The sequence below is a fragment of the Marmota monax genome, unplaced genomic scaffold (genome assembly GCF_021218885.2).
Source record: "Marmota monax isolate L192 unplaced genomic scaffold, Marmota_monax_Labrador192_F-V1.1 WCK01_AAM20220418_F8-fsc00025, whole genome shotgun sequence".
Classification (NCBI taxonomy): domain Eukaryota; kingdom Metazoa; phylum Chordata; class Mammalia; order Rodentia; family Sciuridae; genus Marmota; species Marmota monax.
In genome coordinates, this window is record NW_026691950.1 from 13,409,274 (window position 1) to 13,429,477 (window position 20,204).

Below are 20,204 nucleotides of genomic sequence, written 5' to 3' on the forward strand. Positions count from 1 at the left end.
TAAACAAAAGTGCCTGTGGTTTCCACCTTTGTTCATGGACTCAGTAATGCTAAAACCAAAAATAAACACCAACACCCCAAAACCAATCCAAAAAACCCAGCCAGATTTGCCCAAAGAGGCTGCATTTACATAACAAAAATTCGAGCAATAATGTGTATGGTCCGGAAGAGACCATTGTGAGGTTTCCTGCTGGTGGTGTGCAGCTTCCACGGCCCTCCCCTTGGGCTTTGGACAATGAAAAGTTGCAAAGCCAACATCTGCATTTCAAAGACGTCTGTCACTGTCAATAGAGATGGCTCAGGAAGTTATTCCCAACGATAAAAGGACAAAGGACAGCTTGGGGATTTTTCTTCTTCACCTACCTCACATGAACCTGTGGTCACTAGTGAAAGAAGGACCGCCTCCAAGAAATGGGTGGAAATGCAAATCATTGGCCCTTCAGATCTCTGAATTGGAGCTATTCTCTTCCAGAATTGGGTGCATGAATTTACTGAAAGATTGCACAGAACAGGTAGTGGGGTTGTACCTTTTTTGTCCCATCAGAATAGGACAGAGCCAGAGTGAATCTGTTGTCTCCCTGAGCAGATTGAGTCAGGAATAAGATGGCAGAATGGGGATTTCAAGGGCCCATGGTGCTCTCCAATGGGGCAAAAAGAAGTAAGGGGCCAAAAGAAAGAAAATTTGTGTCAGCGCAGGAGAATGGAGGGAGGCTCCGGGAAGTACAGCCCGTTGGAGTCTGGAATATGGAGAGAGATGACAGAATTTCATTTAAAAATCCTTTAAAACAGTGTGTCTCCTCAACCCTCACCCCAGTTCTCAGAAATATTAGTGTGTCTCTACCCATAGGTATACACAAATGACTCGTTCTTCCTTTTCTAGACCATCTGAATGTTATGGGGTCCATTCTGCTACCACTTGGGTTCATATTTCATGGGTCTTATCTATTCAGTAAATAAACAAGCTTTGTGCCTCCCGGATCTGAGACAATTAGTATCACTTTGACCCTTGCCTACTTCCCACTGGCACCATCGAGAATTCCCACTAAATTTATCAAGAGCTGATGCTCACATGGTAGAACTAATGACTTCTGCCCTGCATCTCTGAGAATTTTTACATACTCTGGCATGGTTTGAGAATCTTACCCTAAACTCATCTTTTCTGCAGTCCTCAATAAACACTATGTTATTAGTCAAGATTTTCTTCTATTTATCAGCTCTGGATTTAACCAAGTTACCAGTGTAAAGACACAGAGACTTTGAAATTATTAACAGTTAAAAGTTTGAAAGAGTGCCAAATGGAGACACTGAATCTTTTTAAAATCTGTTAGTTTGTTTTTAAAAGAAATCAGTGACCCATCAGTAGCATCACAGAAACTGCAAACTTGTAAACATGATGATTGAACCTTGTTTTAGTGAGCTTTCGTGACACTGTGACCTGACAAAAACAATTTTAAAGAAGGAAAAGTTTATTTGGGGATCACAGTTTCGCAAATCTCAGTCCATAGACATCCAGCTCCATGGCTCTTGGCCTAAGATGAGACAGAATATCAAGGTGAGAAAGGAAAGCAGCTCAGGACATGGCCACAGGAAAGCAGAGACTTCCCCTTAATATATACCCTAAAGGCATGCCCTCAATGACCTGCCTCATCCAGCCACACCCTACCTGCCTACAATTACCACCCAGCTAATCCCTATCAGTGGTTTAATGCCCTGATTAGGTTAAGGCTCTTACAATGCAATCATTTCACTTCTAAACTTTCTTACCTTATCTCAAGATAACGCAGGAAGGGACTACTCAGGCCTGATTTCCAGTTAGTTCTGCATGATTTTGAAAGCACCGTTTGAAAATTTCATGCTATAACCCCATTCTGGTATGGTTTCAAATGAAGGGGAATGTCCCGATTGCGCAGAACTTCAAGCAATGCATCTGATTGTAAGGAGAAATTACCAGAGGTGTCAGATGATGGACAAGGACTTGGAAAACACATGATTGGAAAATTGGTGACAAAGGATCTGGGGAAAGGGTAGGTGGATACACCTCTCTGAATGGGCTATGAATCTAAAGATATTTGCCCCTTGTGAATTTCTGAAAGGACTATCTGTCTACGCTCTAAGTCCATACCTAATACACAAGGTGCTGTTTCTCTCTTACCTTGGATTTGTGGGCCCAGGATTTGAGGGGTGTAAGTAGGATGATTAGCTCCATTCATTATTACTTCTAATGTTTGTTTCCCATCCTGAGAGCCCACTTATCTAGAAGTCTTAGGTCCAAAGGGAGGAGTCCTTGCTCCCGAAGAAAAAGAAGTGGCCACTATGCTGGCCGGAGTGTCTGATCCTGATGACCCGGGGAAACTGCGCTGGTGTCCCCCAATGGAAGTAAGGAAGAGCATGTCTATACACGAGAGATCCCTTAGCACTTCTCTCAGTGCTCCCACATCCTGAAGGACACGGAAGACCAGAATGACCACATCAGGATGACTAATGGCCCAGGTTTGTCAGGAACACAGGTGTAGACTATCCCACTCAGCAAAGAGCCACCACCAGTGGAGATCCTGGCCAAGGGCAGGGTTATGGGATAGTTAGCAGAAAATGGCTGTGAAGACCAGCCATGACCATATACCAGTTAAAAGAACAAAGACTCTTAATAGTTGTGTTTCTTCCTTATTTTGTTACGAATGTTTATATATATTAACCAAATTTTTGTATTGTTTCCTGATCTTATCCTTTTATCTAACCACAGGATGTAATCATGGTTCACTTTATATCTTGGTATTTAAGTTATGGGGTTTCAAAATAGAAGTGTGGACCCCACAGGGACTTGGCCTCTCCTCTGGGGAATGGACTAGTGTTTTCATAGGTATGTGGGATATTGGATATCATGTTGATGCGAATATAAATTTGTGATTAACTTTTTTTTTAGAGAGATTAAGTACTGTTTTAAGGCCACGGGTATGGATGCCAAACCGACAGAGGCTAAAGCATGACATCTACCGATGTCAACTCAGCTAGGTTATTGCCCCTAGTTATTTAATTAAACTGCAATTTTGCTTGAGTTCTTGCTGTGAAGGTATTTTATAGAAGAAATTGAAGTCTACAGTCAGTTGCCTTCAAATGAGGGAGATTATTCAAGATCATCTGGGTGGGCCCGATTCAAGGTGTTGAAAGGATTTTCTTAGGAACTTTCCACAGGGCAGAGGCTTCCCTGAAAGAAAAAAATGTCACTTGCAGATAGCAGCTTCAGCTCCTGCCTGTGAATTCCAACCTGTCTTTCCTGATGACAATTCCTTGTAATATAGAGGTTGGGATATCTGTATCCATCGGTCTTCCATCTGCTGGTTTTGCTTATCTGATTGAACCCCCTCAGCTGTCCTCTGTGGGTTTAGTTTTACCCATCAGCCCTGGCAGCCAGGTGCAGCGCTGAGCCCCGGGTGCTGGGTGTTCATGTGTTGAACCACATGGTTTCCGTATGGTTGGCCTTTGTGGCGCGGCTATCCTTGCTGAGGTACTTTGCTGCTTCTCTGAATGTGCAAGGGCAGGCAGCAGGCAGCTCCTCTCCCAGCATCCTCCCCTGGGAGCCCATCACAGATTCCCAGCACCCTCTGAAACACAAGTAGCAGAAACAGGCAGTGAGAGGAACCACCACCCACACGTCTTCTAGTATGTGGGAGAAATGTGGCTAAACACGGAGGCTTCACACTAAAGTTCTTTCTGCCTCTGTTACTATTTCTAAATATTATTTGATTTCCCTTTTGAATTGTAAAACATGAAAAGGAGGTTCTGACAGGCGAGTGAAAACAACTAGAGGGGCTGGGTGCAGTCGCTCATGCCTGTAATCCCAGCAACTCTGGAGGCTGGGGCAGGAGGATCTAGAGTTTGTAAACCAGCCTCAGCCACTTAGAGAGGCCCTAAGAAAACTAGCAAGACCCTGTCTCAAAATAAAAAATAAAAAGGGCTATGAATGTGGCTCAGTGCCCATGTGTTCAACCCCCAGTACAAAAAACAAAAACAAACAAAAACCTAGAATAATTAATATTTTTTTCTGTTTTGTTTTATTGGGGATTGAACCCAGAGACACTTAACTACTGAAATATATCCCCAGCCATATATATATATAATGTATTGTATACGTATATATATTCATATATAATATTCATTCATTAGTTGCAATTGGACACAATAACTTTATTTTATTTATTTATTTTTATGTGTTGCTGAAGATCAAATCCAGCACCTCACACATGCTAGGCTGCTAAGCCACAACCCTAGCCCTGCTTTAATATTTTATTAGAGACAGGGTCTCACTAAGTTGTTTAGGACCTCATAAGTGGCTGAGGCTGGCTTTGAACTTGTGATCCTCCTGCCTCAGCCTCCTGAGATGCTGGGACTACAGGTGTGTACCACCATGCCCAGCTTAATACGGGTTTGAGAAATGGGGAAGAAACAAAAAATAGTTGTCATTTTAATCCATAGGCCCTTGCCTAGACCTAGGTAAGTACAAACTATTTCAGAAGATTGTGTATGGGTATAACAGGTAGTTTTTCTATTAAGCAACATATTTGCTAAAAATTAATGATATGAGAAGTGCAAAATTATGATATGAAAAACACAGGGTTTATAGTGTGGTGCTATACTTGAAAAATTTATCAGTCGTAATGACAGCTACAAATTCTTGTTCGTGTGGCACAAATTCATTTGCTAGCAAAGCTTAATGTAAATATTATTATTTTCTCAAATATTTATTGCATTTGATTATAAAGTGCTGTTCTGAACATCACCCTGTCCACTAGCATCTAAGGTAATAAACTCTAACCCTAATTTTAAAAGGGTAGGGACGTAATAAAAAATGTAGCACAGTGTCACAGATATGGTGGTTAAGAAATGAGCCAAGGCACGGTAGTGCACGCCCATAATCCCAGCAGCTCCAGAAGCTGAGGCAGGAGGATTGCGAGATCAAAGTCAGCCTCAGCAAAAGCAAGGTGCTAAGCAACTCAGTGAGACTGTCTCTAAATAAAATACAAAAAGAGCTGTGGATATGAGTCAGTGGTTGAGTGCCCCTGAGTTCAATCCACCCCCCAAAAAAGAAATACCTAAAAGTAATAAATACAGCACTTCACCTTGAAGAAATCATGCAAGTGGCTTGTGGATTGGGATATGGTGAGGACTGTGGTTGGTGAGGTGGTTGGTACAAGGAGGTTTATCTGGAATCATGGATATGGAAACTTGTAAAACCACATGTGAATGGGTGCATCTCTTAACTCAGGCAGCCATCTAAGGTGGCAAGAAGATATTAGGGGTTATGCATATGTTCATTTTGTCTTATTTCTGCACACCTCATTTCAACGGGCAATTTTATGCTTTCATCTTGTGCTTCTCTTGGATGAGATAGCACATATCAATCACATTGGAACAAATTTGCATTTTCAGAACAAGATTGATTACAGGACCGACTAAACAACATAAAGAAATCACCCATCCTTTATTTTTACTGCAATTATCCCAAAAGTTCTTTATATGTCTGGTGCAAATTCATTTGTTTAGTAAAGTTTACTGTGAATATTGATGTTTTCTAAAAATAATGTGTTTGATTATGAAGGGCTGTTATAGACCCCATGAGGACCTAAATATGGTGTTATACAATGTGAAAAATACTGATTTCTAAAATACCCTTGGCCCTGAGGGGTAGAGAACATGGAGATCTATATTATTGAGAATCAGGCATCATGCTGGGTGTTGCAGATACTGGGGGGAAATGAGGCGCAGTCCTTGGAATCCCTAGGGAACTTGCGGCCTGAGAGAATCAGATGCTCTGGGGTGTAGTCAGGGATGTCTACCCAGTGCACAAGCATAGAACAGAGGAAGGAGCCATTCTTTCTGGCCGAAATGTTAAAGGAATTCTGGAGGACATGACAGCTAGACTGTTTGGGGCGAGTGGCTAGGAATTCTCTAGGTAGAGGGAGAAAGTTATTCCAGGTAGAAGCAAGGTGTGAAGGCACAGTTACAAAACAGCACATCCAGGGTTGTCTCCTTAATATCACACAACCATAATGCATTGGATCAGTTTGCCAGGGTGGCTTAAACACAGACTGTTGGCTTAACACAAACTTATTTCCTTGCAGTTCTGGAGGCAGAAGTCCAAGAGCAAGGTGTTGGCAGGGTTGGTTTCTTCTGCAGCCTCTCTCCTTGGCCTGTAGATAGCCGCATTCTCCTCATGTCTCCAAGTTGTCTTCTGACTGCATGTGTCTGTGTCCTAATCTCCTTTTCTGAGAACATCGTTGGTATTGGACTAGGGTCCACCCTAATGACCATATTTAAATCTTATCACCTTTTAAAAACCCTACCTTTAAATGATCACATTCTGAGCTTCTGAGTGTCAGGACTTTAGACTTGTGAATTTGGGGTGAGGCACAGTTCAGCCCGAAACAATTGTGGGCCGAGCAGAAATATGAGCAGGGCACCCAGGAGCCAGGAAGGGGTGAGGAGCGGTCGCAGGGCTTGAGGACTCAAGTAAAGGCTTAAGGACAGAGGTCTTAAGTACGTGTGTGTGTGCGTGCGCATGCCCATGCATGTGTGCATGCCTGCAAAGTATATGGTGCCTACAGAATGATGTTGGAAAGAAATTGCATCTTTTTGAAAAGGAAGAGAATGACATTTGTGACTGCAGAAATAAAGCAAAACCAAGCTTTAGGCCTACTTTAGAGATCTATAACATACCATAGCCATGCATCCTGATGTCCAAAACCTGATATCCCCCGATACACTGGTCCTCACTTTTCTCCCTTTGTTTCTTATATTTTCCTCTTTTTTAATTTTTATTTACACTACTGGGGATTGGACCCAGGGGCACTCTACTACTGAACTATATCCCTAGCTACCACCTGCACCCCACCAACCCCTGCAATTTTTTTTTTTTTTTGAGACAGGGTCTTGCTAAGTTGCCCAGGCTGGCTTTGAACTTGCAGTCCTTCTGCCTCAGCCTTCCAAGCAGCTGGGATTACATCATGTGTCACTGTACCCAGCTGGTCAGCATGCTTTCTGCCTCTGAACCCTGACTTGTGAAAGCCAGTCTCTTCCTCCCTTGGGCCTCTCACCATTGGCTGCAGGGATTCCTCTCTTATCTCCTAAAAGAGTTTCGGTCCCATCTCCAGTTAGCACAGCAGCAAGTGTCCTGCTTTCATGATTCCTCCAGAAAAAAATGAAAACTGTTTCTTCTTTTTCCCTTATAAAGCAGCAAGCAACCATGTCATCCTTCCCATGTGTCCCCTCCTTTCCAGAAGTAGAATTTCTTCCTCAGGCTTGTCATCACAGGTCCCTGGGGCACATAGTCCCTTTGACTTTGTTGCTACCTTTTAGTCATAATTGAAATGTCCCTGGATTGTGGGGTCCAGTGCAGTTGTGATAGCCATGAAGTGCTTGTGCATCCCAGGGTTTGGTAAGTAACCCTTCAAACTAACAGTTGGTTCTGAAGTGTATTTAAATATCCCAGAGCTAAGAAAAGCATTGCAAAAATCCCCTTTAAGGACTAAAATTACAGGACTCAAACAATTGCTGTGTACCATGTCCTAATGTATGCATGGCTGAAATCAGTAGTTACCTAAAACATTAGGTTTATTTAACCAGTGAAGCTCAAAATGTTTCAGGCAATCCACTCATGTTTCCTGACTGATGTGCACCAGGGTTTAGAGGTGGAGTACTTGTGTGTGTTTGTGTGTATGCGTGCGCGCACATACCTGCAAAATATATGGTGCCTACAGAAACTAAAAGATGTTTGAAAGAAATAATGCAGACCATTTCCCAAAGTGTGTTTAGAGGAACCCCAGTCATGATGAATGTCAAGAAAGTCAAGTTTCCTTGGCCAAATGAGACTTTCAATTTCCAAGAGTGAATTTCAAAAACAGTCTAGGAAGCACTGTGTATTCTTTGCTCTTTAGAGACCAGTAGTGATAGCAGCATATTAAGGATTCTGAAAGGTCCCATAGTCAATAAATTTGTTTGGTGTTTTTGCTTTGTTTTGTTTTTTAAAATTTTCCCTGGATTCTCAAATGTACTGGCCTTAAGAAACTATACTGACTTCTGAGAAATCCCAGAGACCAAGACATTCATGAAGCTTTAAAATGAACTATCATAGGAGATTTCTGGTTTTCATTTAGAAACATACAATAGAACTTTGATGCAGAGGAATTGGAAGCTGTTATTATTTTAGGTTTAGAAATGAAAATGTAAGAATTGCATCCTTATGACAAATGGAAAATGAACCAGATTTGCTTGACTTGCCCAGTGATTTTTAATTTTTAGGATCGTCTAAATAAACTAGTAATTATGATGATGCAGCCATCAGATAGTATGTGATTATATCCATGAAATAATGGATAATGAACACTTCTTTATGTGAAAAAAAATCCCTAAAAGTAATTATTGGATGATGAAAATAAATTAATCCCATACTTAAAAAATAAAAATTGCTGTGATCCCTAAAGCAGTATATATGCATATATAGATTCTTTCATGTGGAAGATTATTACAGAAAAATGCTGAAATATTAAGAAAATGTGGTGCCCACTGCCTTTTTTGCCTATAAATATGTTCATACAGCCCAAGAGAGTAAATTTTTAGAGAGGCTGGTGAGCAGATGTTCCATAGCTAATAAAGATGGGATCAGGATCTGGGCCAAGCTCTCATCTCGAGCCCAAACACTTAACCCCTAATTGGAGCTGTAACCTTTAAAAAAGCCAATTCGGTGGTACTAGCAGTTTTCCTTCCCCTTCTCCCCATTGCTTCAACTGCCCAACAAAAGTGACTTTAATGTCATAAAATTCCAAAATGCCACCTTAAATACTCTATGTTGGAAAACACTTTGCTAGACTGTACTTCCTGGCTGTTGGGTTTGGGGATATTTCACAATAGCAGTGCGGAAGGGTGCTGTTTTCCTATATTGCTAAAATTGCTTTGATCTTTCAGGTTCCATCTGTGAACCACTGAAGCATTCGCAGGATCGGTAATTTGTCAAGAACATGTCTGCTACTGGCAACCGTGCACTTAGTGTAGCTGATTCTGTGGAGACAGGCTGCAAACACTGCTCCCAAACCATATGTTGATAATAAACCAGTCTATTTAATGGATATTAATAGACACACACTCAAATTTTCGTAATGGTCATTGTGTGTTTCGTAAGTTGTTTTTTTTTTTTTTTTTTGATGAGAGATCTTGAACCTGAAAGTATAAGTTGGGGTATCAGATAAATCACAGTATAACTCCTCTGCTTTATAAAGTGTATTCCCTCCTAATGTCACTTAAGTTTGGCTGTCTCCACGTAGGGTGTGCTTACATGTTATAACTGAATCTTTTCATAAAGTTAATCCTAGAAAATCAGTGAGTTGCCATGGTCATTAATGAAATAAATCTTAAGATTTAATGATATTTCTGACAGGAAGTGCATTATTAATTTTGGAAATGAGAATGGGGAAATTATTTTTTCATAATGGAGTCGTCTCCAAACATAGACTCTGGAGCAGACCTCTAACAAAAGTGTCTGTGTTCTGAGTGTTCTGAAAGAGAGATTGTGTCCTCAGGACATGACCTTTTCCCCCTCCTGGTAAGGAGGGCTGGTCGTTGAATGGAAGTTTGGACAGGTGTTGCTGTCCTTTTCCTTTTGTGGTAATACCTGAGGCATTGCTGAAACAGCACCCCCGGTGACCCCTGAGAAGTGCACTATGACACCTGGACTTCGACACGCCCTCCAGAATGATGTACTTGTGCCAGGTTATTGCCCATATAAGGTACAGCATCAAGTGGCAGCACCTATTTCACAGTCAGTCCTCAAACAGGCTAGCCCTGTGGATGGGTCACCTGATGGAGGCCATTGTGTGCTTATGGAAACCCACCCAGGTCTCAGAGCTAAGGCTTCGGATCCTGGTGTCCTCTCCAGGGCTGCCTTTTCCCCACCCTGTGTTCACATTCAGCTCCTTCCGTGCTCTATTCACTCTGTCCCCCAACCACGTGGCCCACACAGCAAATATCTCACGTGGTGGCCGCCACCTTTCAGAACATGTGGCTGTGACTCTGAGAACCTCATCAACCTTCTGAGCTGACCCCCACACCAGGTCTACCTGTTGGTTAAATATGCCAGTAACCTGTTCAAAAAAATTGTGGTTTTTTAAATTTTAAATTATAATTAACTCCCTTGGTTCCATTTCAACTGAACACCAACAAAATAACTTTACAGCACTCATAATTATTTTCCTATTAATAGTTGTAGCTTAGCTTAAATGCTAGACTGCAGACCCAGGTTGGGGTCAGGATACCCAAATTGGTATTTTCTGGAATTTTACTATTATCCTTTGGAATATTTATGATTAGGAAATTTGGGGTTAGTTATTTCTGCAGTGAGGAAAAAAAACAGTTGATATAAAAGGAAAAAATAAAGACAATGTTGGAAATAAGTGAAGCATAGTATAAGTTGCTATGTGACTGTTTACTACGATGTTGTCAAAGTTAGAAATCAGGTGTCATTTATATATTTTCAGCCTCGGACAGTTGTAGAGAAGATATTCACTTGTTTCATCAATTTCCATACAGATTGTTTCATTTGAGGGATTTTACTCATGAAAACCCAAAGTAGGCTTCATGAAAATCACTGGCATATTTGCTCTTGCATAAATAACCATTGAAAATGAACAAACATTTTGAAATCAAACCTTCAGTCTTTTTTTTTATAGTTGTAGATGGACACAATACCTTTATTTTATTTTTCTATTTTTATGTGGTGTTAAGGATCGAACCCAGCGCCTCACATGTGCTAGGCAAGCACTCTGCCACTGAGCCACAACCCCTGCCCTCCAGTTCTTTTTAACCATTTTAAAATATGATCTTAATTGTGTTGCCCACTTTCTTATCTTTCAAATAACATTCAGTAAAATAATTTAATCCTTTTTTGAGGACTGAATGCCTAGCACAATACAAATGGTGTGTATGAAGCATCTACTGTGTTATAAACATCACTTCCATTTAAATGTGATCTAAAGCAAACTTGAGTACATTGAAGTTTGAGGGTCTGTGTGCACCTGTACTAGATCCCAGGCTGTTTCTCTTTGTAATGGTGAACTTTCTGCCTGCTTCCTCAGCACCTTATGTAACTACTGATGGTGACCTTGGTTGGAACCACTTCTTCCTCGCTTCACATTTTCAGGGAAGTAACACTAGCACTGAAGGTCACCAGACAAAAGGAGACCTAGCTGGTTACATCCTTGACCTCATTGTTAACCCCAGATCCCTTTGTAGGTTGTGGCCAGCAAAGCTCCAGGGCTCTGGAGATGGATCTGGGTGCTCTGAGCAGGTATTTTTCAGTCTACTTTGTGAGCTTCCACCTTTCCCTCTCTTTCAGAACTCCTGACTCTGGCTTTAGAGATGTATTTCCCACATATAGGCAAGTTATTCCACCTCTCCATGTCTCAGATTCCTCATCTGTAAAATTAAAGTCTACTTATAGTCGTGAAGATGAACTCAGTTACTATCTGTAAAGTTCTTACTGCAGTAATATACAAGTAAACAAGTTTAAAAACCATTAAAAATGGTTATCAGATCACTGGCTAAGTGGCTTTTTAAGCTTCTTAAAGGAAAGATGAGAAAAAATGTGATTTCTGGTAGACAGTGATTTACATTTTCTTTCCCAAGGTAGAAGTGGAGTAACGTGAAGGAATTTGTATGAAAGAGCAGAACTACAAGGGATTACCTAAAATATCTGCCGCAAATGTTGGCAGCAAGCTTAGGTCCTGACTAGATGCAGTAATGTGTGGGGAAGTGTTCACAGCAATTCCTTGGGGGCTCTTCATAGTAGATTTTAAAAAGAGATAAAAGAAAAAAATGGAGATATATGGCGATGTGGGGTATTGAGGGCAAACCTTGTACCAAGAGTTAGCAGTTATCTTCTATATCTAATACAGAAGCATATGATCAAAGATGTGTGTGTGTGTAAACTTAAACACCTGCGTGACTTGCATGACTTACATGTTTTTCTCAGCCTCTTCTTTGGAAAAGGACATTGGCTATTTTTTTTTTTTTTGGCAGATTGAAACAGTACCTTTATTTTATTTATTTATTTTTATGTGGTGCTGAGGATCGAACACAGTGCCTCACACATGCTAGGCAAGTGCTCCACCACTGAGCCACAACCCCAGCCCCTGTCCATCTGCTTTGTTAAAGAAAGCAGACACCACCTTCCTGTAGCCTGCGTGAAGGGGTACAATAGCAGCCACAATGAAGCTTGGAACCTCTTCTCATTCACCCCAGATGTTTCTTGGGCTCCTGGGGACACAGTCTTACCATGCCCTCAGCTTGTGCTCTGCCTTACTGAGCACAGACTGCGCTGGGCTGGCTCCTCTGTTCCTGGCACTGGGCTTGGTCTCTGGCTGCCCTTTGCCCTGGCTCCGTGGGCCAGAGGCAAGTCGGTTGTCATTTGCTCCTAGGCTCAGAGGCACGGCCCTATCAAACTGTGTTTATCTTGTAATCCACAGACAAGAAGAAGGGAGGCAGATTCCAGCCTTTTAAGAAGTTGTTTGGCAAAAGGAAAAAGAAAGACACTTCATTGTCCCGGGAGGAGTCGGTGGGGAAGAAGAGTTCCTCTTCCCAGAGTGTTAGCAATGAGACCTTCTCTTCAGATGAGGAGACCCTGGAGGACAATCTAAGGTAATAACTTGCACTTTCTTTTTCATTTCTCTGGTGTACTCCTAGGTTGGGGAATGGGATCCCTAAGGAGGCAGGTGCCATTTGGGGATTCACCAGGCAGGAACAGCCTCACAAGTGTGTCCCACCTGGGGCATGCTGGCAGCACTTGTGCGTTCTGTGTGGAGAAGTCACCTTGGAGACTTAGCAGACGAGTCTGGCCTCACTTTCCTGGAGTGCACAGGGACCGGGCGTTGGTGTCTGCCTGCCCTGTTGGTAGATGGCAGTACACGGCCCCGCCCAGCAAGGTCCTCAGGATCGAAGACCAGGTTCCCACGTCCCATTACTTGCCAAAGAGAAAATGACCACAGACTAGACCTCACATTTGAGTTGAGGCCACAGATTGCTCAGGCACAGGGCGAGCACCCTTTGCACCCCTGGCCATCTCTAGCAGCTTCTGGGATGTGTTTTGGTGAAGCTTGTAACTTCTTTTTGTCTTCCTCCTTCTTTCCCTCCCTCCTGCCTTCCTCCCTCTTAGAACACAGGCACCAAATCTCACGATGTCTGTGTCAAAAATTCAGAAAAGCAGGGTCAGGGGGAACTTATCACCTGAGTGCTGGGCACTGAAGTCAGAGTCAGCTGGCTGCACTGACAGTTTAGAAATGGGCTCCTTGAGGGTTGGGGTCATAGCTCATTGGTAGAGCACTTGCCTCACATGCATGAGGCACTGGGTTCGAACCTCAGCACCACATAAAATAACTGAATAAAATAAAGAGATTTGTCCATCTACACTTAAAAAAAAATTTAAAAAGAAACAAAAGTTCACTTTGAGTTTTAAAAAGAAAGAAATAGGCTCCTTGAAGAAGCCTTTGCAAGTACCTAGTCTGACTGATTTGCCCTCACCCATGCTCTCCAATGTCATGAGCCTGGCTCCAGCAAAGAACTTCCTATGGAAATGACTGATTTGCTTGTCTGTCTCTCGTTTGACTGTTATTCTTATGAAGTCAGGGACCGGGTTTAACTCGGTGTCCTATAAATTTTTTTTTTTAAAGTTCCTATGAATGTCTCGCCCTGGTACCTAATGCAGGCTGAAGGAAGGGATGTAGGAAATGTGATATTCTTACTGTGTTGCAAGGAGAAAGACAACTTCTCTTTCAGTGGTGTGTGTCAGTAAATTCTAATGGACACTACTTACTGTTGTGCGCAAATTACAAAACCCTCAGGCAGGCAGTGTGCCTTAAGCCCTATGGTGTTCCCAGCAGCATCCGTTAGTTCAACCACCACTGACTGTCGACAGGCCTGTGTTTGTTTTTCATTGCCTTCACCCTTCAGGAAGGAGAGGACTTAACTGAAAGGAACACTCAGCCAGCCCTGAGGGACCCCACTGTTGGAATGCCCGTGAATATCGCCCAGTACGAATCCATTTTGATTTTACTTCAGTTTCTTCAGTTGTAAAACAGGAACGTGAATCTTTGCCTCTGTGTCAGAATGAGATACAGGTACTACTAAAGCATGCTCAAGAAGTCATTTTATGCAAAAATGAGGTCGTGTGGAAAGTTCGCCTTTGGAAAAATGATCCTATAAAACCAACTTGTCTTTTTTATAGTAGGTAATGGTTCTGCCATGTCCCTGAAGTCGTCTTGAATTGTTTTGGACTCAGAGGAGATGGAGAGCTCAGAAGTTCTCTTCTCACTTAAGTCTACATTCTATTTCCCTCTTGAGGTTTCCTTAAGTTTTTAAGGTTTTCAAAAGCTTGCAAAAGCTCATATTAGATCAAGCAGCTACATTTCTATAAAATATGGATAATTTCACCCATTCCCATTATTGACTCTTGTTTATAAACTTCCACTTATGAAACATGTGCTATATTCCAATTAAGTATGTATTTATATTAAAAGCTCATTTAATAAATAAGGGAGCTAGCACTTTGGAGTATACATTTTTAAAAATATCTAAATACTTTAAAAATTAAAATGGAATTATAAACAGTGGCTTGTGAGACTGAGACAGGAGGATCATGAGTTCAAAGTCAGCTTCAACCAAAGTGAGGTGCTAAGCAACTCAGTGAAACTGTGTCTCTAAATAAAATATAAAATAGGGCTGGAGATGTGGCCCATGAGAGTGAGATTTCTTCACTGAGTCAGAATTTAAATTCACTGAGTCAGTGGTCCAATACCCCTGGGGTCAAACCCCAGTACCCCCCCCCCAAAATTGAAATATAGAAATAATCTAAAAATATGTATTTCCCCTTCTTCCAGGAAATTGACAATTACAAAACAATCCTGTCCACAAAGTAAAAATTGCATGTATTGCCTACAGCATAACTGAACTTCTGTCTGCCCACCTTTTAGATGGAGAAAATGAAAAATATTGTTTCCAATAATTATTATTTTCAGTTCACTGCTCAATTATGTTGCAATGATTTTTAAACGTAACATTTTACTTAGGGAAAACTCTCATTGAAACTCAAAACTCAAAATTCATTCGATGCATTGTTTCATGTCTATAATCTCAGTGACTCTGGGGCTGGAGGATCACAAGTCCAAAGCCAGGCTCAGCAACTTAGCAAGACACTCTCTCAAAATAAAAAATGGCTGGGGATGTGGCTCAGTGATTAAGCACCCCTAGGTTCAATCCCTGGTACAAACAACAGCAACAACAGAAATTCTATCAACATGATCTTGGGTAGAGGTTCAAGGAGGCAGATTGCAGTGCAGTGTGAGGGAGAATTTCATAATTAGTAAAGCCACCTAAAAATAGGAAGTTTGTGATATGTCCACAGGGGATGGGGTCCATGAGAGTGAGATTTCTTCACTGAGTCAGAATTTAAAGTGGCTGAACTTCAACATGTTATTGAACTCTAAGAATCTGTAATTTCAGAAATGTTTCTGTGACCAAGAATAGCTCCTCATTGATCTGCTCCTTCTGCCTGAGGTTTTCCATTTCCTTTGGGCTTTTAAAGCATTCTGTTCTTCCTCTAGGTGAGAAGCCATTGTGTCTCCTAGGCTGCTGCTTTTAAATTATACATGCCTTGGGAAAAGCAAAGCAATGAAACACCACCAGTTTTTAACAATTTAATGTGACTTTCTTTGTTAGTTAAATACAATTAATACTATGCTTCCAGAAGTATGTGAAATAGATGTTATATGTAAAAGAGGGGAGAAAAGGATCGTTTTGATAAATTGGTTTGGGTAATGCTGGTAATTCTTTACATGGAACTTATAGGGCTTCTGCTGTGTTCATGTGCTCTGTGAATCCTAAGACGAGGGATGTGGTACAGAACATTTCCAAGAGTCCTTTCTTTGACTCCAGATCCTTTTTTTTTTTCATAGAAATATCCAATGGCATGTATTAAATCTACCACTAATTGAGCTTAATGTGATATGTTTTGCATAGGTGAACTCATGGAATATTTACTATCCTCTAAGATTGACATTATTATTCCCTGGAATACTAATGAGAAAAGTAAGGCTAGAGTGACTTGCCCAAGGTCATACAGCCAGTAAGTCCCCAAACTATTCAAACATAAAGAGTGCATTCTTAAGTGTTGGCTGCACCGCCTCTCATGGAGGCTGCAACCTTACTAGGGAGCTAGTCACATGGCCCTGAGTTGTCCTACCAGTCCTGGGTCACTAGACTTAGGTGTCCGACTGCCTCCTGCGCCTGACTGAGGTTCTGTTTACTAAGAGTCCACTTGTTCTGCTTCCAGTTTCTTCTGAACACCAATTACCTATTATACAATGCACAACTTCAGCGCTTTATACTGAGTACCAACTGTAAGCACAGGGAGAAATGAAGGTGCTCTAGAGTGGGTGAGCTCACTCTAGGACTGAAAGAGTCAGGACAGGTTCAGGAATAAGGAGGTCATGAGCTGGCTCCAGATAATGTGCAGGACTTGGAGGAGCTGAGAAGAGCATGAACCTGCCAGATAATGACATAAGCAGAAACTTTCAAGGACGAATGAATGTGGTAAATATAATAAGAGGGGACCTTTCCATGTTACTCTAAGACACTATTGTTGCCCTCATACCAAAACCAGGCAAAGACATTGCAAAAAAAAATTTTTTTAATTAAATTTTTTAAAATCCCATAGGCCAATCTCCTTATGGATATAGACACAGAGATCTTCAACAAAATACTAGCAAATGGAATTCAGAAACATATGAAAAGGATTATATTTCATGACCAAGTGGAATTTGTCCCAGGAGTGCAAGGTTGGTTTAATGTAGAAAAAAATCAATCAGTGTACTATGTCATATTAATAAAAATAAAGGAAGAAAAAATAAAACAAAGAACAAAAAAACACAACCATCTCTAGATGTACAGAAAAAACGTTTGACAAAAATCCAATGCTCTTTTATAACTGAAAAACAGAAACTACACAATAGGAATAGGCAGGAATATTTTTGTCTTTGTAAAGGACACCTATGAAAAATCCACAGCTAATAACATAATGGTGAAAGAATGAATGTGTTCTCTTAAAATCAGAAATGAGAAAAGGATGTCTTTTCTGATCCTTTCTATTCAACACTGTACTGTGTAGTATTGTACTATAGTTTATTACTGGGACAATTAGAAAAGAAAAATAAATAAAAAGCATCCATCTTGGAAAAGAAGTAAAACTATCTCTGTTTACTAATGCCATGATTATATATAGAAAGATATGAGAAATCCACTCACATAAAAAACTACTAAACTAATAAACAAGGTTGAGCAAGGCTGCAGGATGTGGGATTGGAGTTTTTGTATCTCAGTAGTATTTTTGTATGCTATCAATGAATGATCTGAAAAGGAACTTAGGAGAACAATTTCAGTTGCAATAACATCAAAAAGAATAAAATACTTTAGAATAAACTTAATGAAACTAATACAAGACGTATACACTAAAAATGACAAATATTATTGACAATGACATGAAAGATCTAAATAAATGGGAAGATATACTATGTTCATGGAATAGAAAATATTACTAAGATGGCTGTACTCCCAAATTGATCAGTAGATTCTCTGCAGTCCCTATCAATCCCAGCTGTCTTTATTTTACTCTATAAATGAGCAAGTGGATCCTAAAATTCTTAGGAAAATGCAAGGAATCCAGAATAGCTAAAAAAAATCCTTAAATAGAAAAACAAAGTTGGAGGACTCACACTTCCCAATATTAAAACTTATTATAAAGCTATAGTAATCTGAACAGTGTGATGTTGATATAAGTATATGTATCTATTGATGGGTGTATGTAAAATTGGGTTTATAATAGAGTCCAGATATAAACCCTTACAGTTATGATCAACTGATTTTCAACAAGTGTGCCAAGACAATTCAATGGGTAAAAATAGTCTTCAACAAATTAAGCTGAGACTATTAGATAGTTACATGCAAAAGAATGAAATTGGACCCTTTTATTATACCATGTCCAAAAATTAATTCAGAATGGTATAGACCTATAATTCCAGTGACTTGGGGAGGCTTAGGGGGGAGGATTGTAAATTCAAGGTCAGCCTTAGCAACTTAGTGAGACCCTCAGCAATTGAGCAAAAACCTGCCACAAAAGAATAAAACAATAAAAATTAAGGACTGGGAGTGTAGTTCAGTGATAACAGTTCAGCTCCCTGGTCCAATCCCAAGTACCAAACAAAACAAAAACCTCTTTAAAGAAAACAAAGAAAAGTAAGTCTCTTGAATTAGGCAGTGGTTTCTTAAGTACCCAAAGCACTCATAACAAAGGAAGAAAACAGATAAGTTGGACTACATCAAATTTAAATTTGTGCTACACATGATACCATCAAAAAAGTGAAAAAAAAAAAAAGCTGGGTACAGAGGCACATGCCTGTAATCCCAGTGTCTCAGGAGGCTAAGGCAGGAGGATAAAAGTTCAAAGCCAGCCTCAGCAGATTAGTGAAACCCTAAGCAATTTGTCAAGACCCTGTCTGAAAAATAAAATAAAAAGGGCTGGGGATGTGGCTTAGTGGCTAAGCACCTCTGGGTTCAGTGGAAGAAAGGGAAGGAAGGAGGGATGAAGAGAGGGAGGGAGGAAGGAAGGAAGGAGATCCAGAATAAGAAAACATTTGCAAGTAATATATCTGATATCTTTATAATAGGTAAAGAACGCATACAACTCAATAATAAAAAAGGCAAAAAGTTTCTTTATTTTAATGAGCAAAGGATTTGGATAGACATTTATTAGAAAACAAAAGGGTATAAAAATGTCCATTAGCACGTAAACTGTACTTGCTGAACATCACTAGCTATAAGGGAAATGCAAAGAGATACCACTTTCCACTCCTTAGGAAGATTACAACCCAAAAGACAGACAAAAACAAGTGCTGGCTGGGGTACATAGAAATTGGAACCCTTATTCATTCATGGAGGTAATGTAAAATGTTAAAAGATTTAGGTGGTGCACTCCCATAATCCCAGCTCCTCCACAGGCTGAGGCCGAAAGGATCACAAATTCCAGGCCAATCTGTCTCAGAAAGGGGCTGGGTCTCATACTAGATAAAAGTGCCAAAAACGTATGTTGGAGAAAAGATAGCCTCTTCAACAAATGGTGCTGAGAAAACTGGAAATCCATATGCAGCAAAATGAAATTAAACCCCTATCTCTCATCATGCACAGAACGCAACTCAAAGTGGATCAAGGACCGAGGAATTAGACCAGAGACCCTATGCCTAATAGAAGAAAAAGTAGGCCCCAGTCTCTATCATGTCAGATTAGGCCTCAACTTCCTTAACAAGACTCCTAACAAGAAATAAAATCAAGAATCAATAAATGGGATGAATTCAAACTAAAAAGCTTCTTCTCAGCAAAAGAAATAATCAATGAGGTGAAGAGAGAGCCTACAGAATGGGAGCAAATTTTTGCCACACACACATTAGATAGAGCACTAGTCTCTAGGATATATAAAGAACTCAAAAAAACATAATACCAAGAGAAACAAATAACCCAATCAATAAATGGGCTAAGTAACTGAACAGACACTTCTCAGAAGAAGATATACAATCCATCAACAAATATATGAAAAATGTTCAACATCTGTAGCAATTAGAGAAATGCAAATAAAAACTACCCTAAGATTTCATCTCGCTCCTGTCAGAATGGCAGCTATTAAGAATACAAATAACAATAAGTGTTGGCGAGGATGTGGGGAAAAGGTACACTCATACACTGCTGGTGGGACTGCAAATTGGTGCAGCCAATATGGAAATCAGTATGGACACGCCTTAGAAAACTTGGAACGAAACCACCATTTGACCCAACTATCCCACTCCTCGGTTTATATCCCAAAGACTTAAAAACAGCATACTACAGGGACACAGCCACATCAATGATTATAGCAGCACTTCACAATAGCTAAATTGTGGAAGTAACCTAGATGCCTTTCAATAGATGAATGGATAAAGAACTGTGGCATATACACTCAATGGAATATTACCCAGCATTAAAAGAGAATAAAATCATGGCATTCGCAGGTAAATGGATGGAGTTGGAGAATATCATGCTAAGTGAAGTGAGCCAATCCCCAAAAACAAACACTGAATGTTTTCTCTGATA

General features: G+C 40.5%; 1 protein-coding gene across 2 annotated transcripts in view; it reads left to right on the forward strand.

Moving 5' to 3' along the window:
• Positions 1-20,204, forward strand: part of Cracd (capping protein inhibiting regulator of actin dynamics) — a 255,404-nt gene that overhangs the window by 189,536 nt on the left and 45,664 nt on the right. For both annotated transcript variants that reach the window (XM_046465908.2, XM_046465982.2), the window contains exon 3: positions 12,506-12,677. The gene's annotated coding sequence lies outside the window, so the exon portion shown is untranslated. The remainder of the gene's footprint in view (positions 1-12,505; positions 12,678-20,204) is intronic.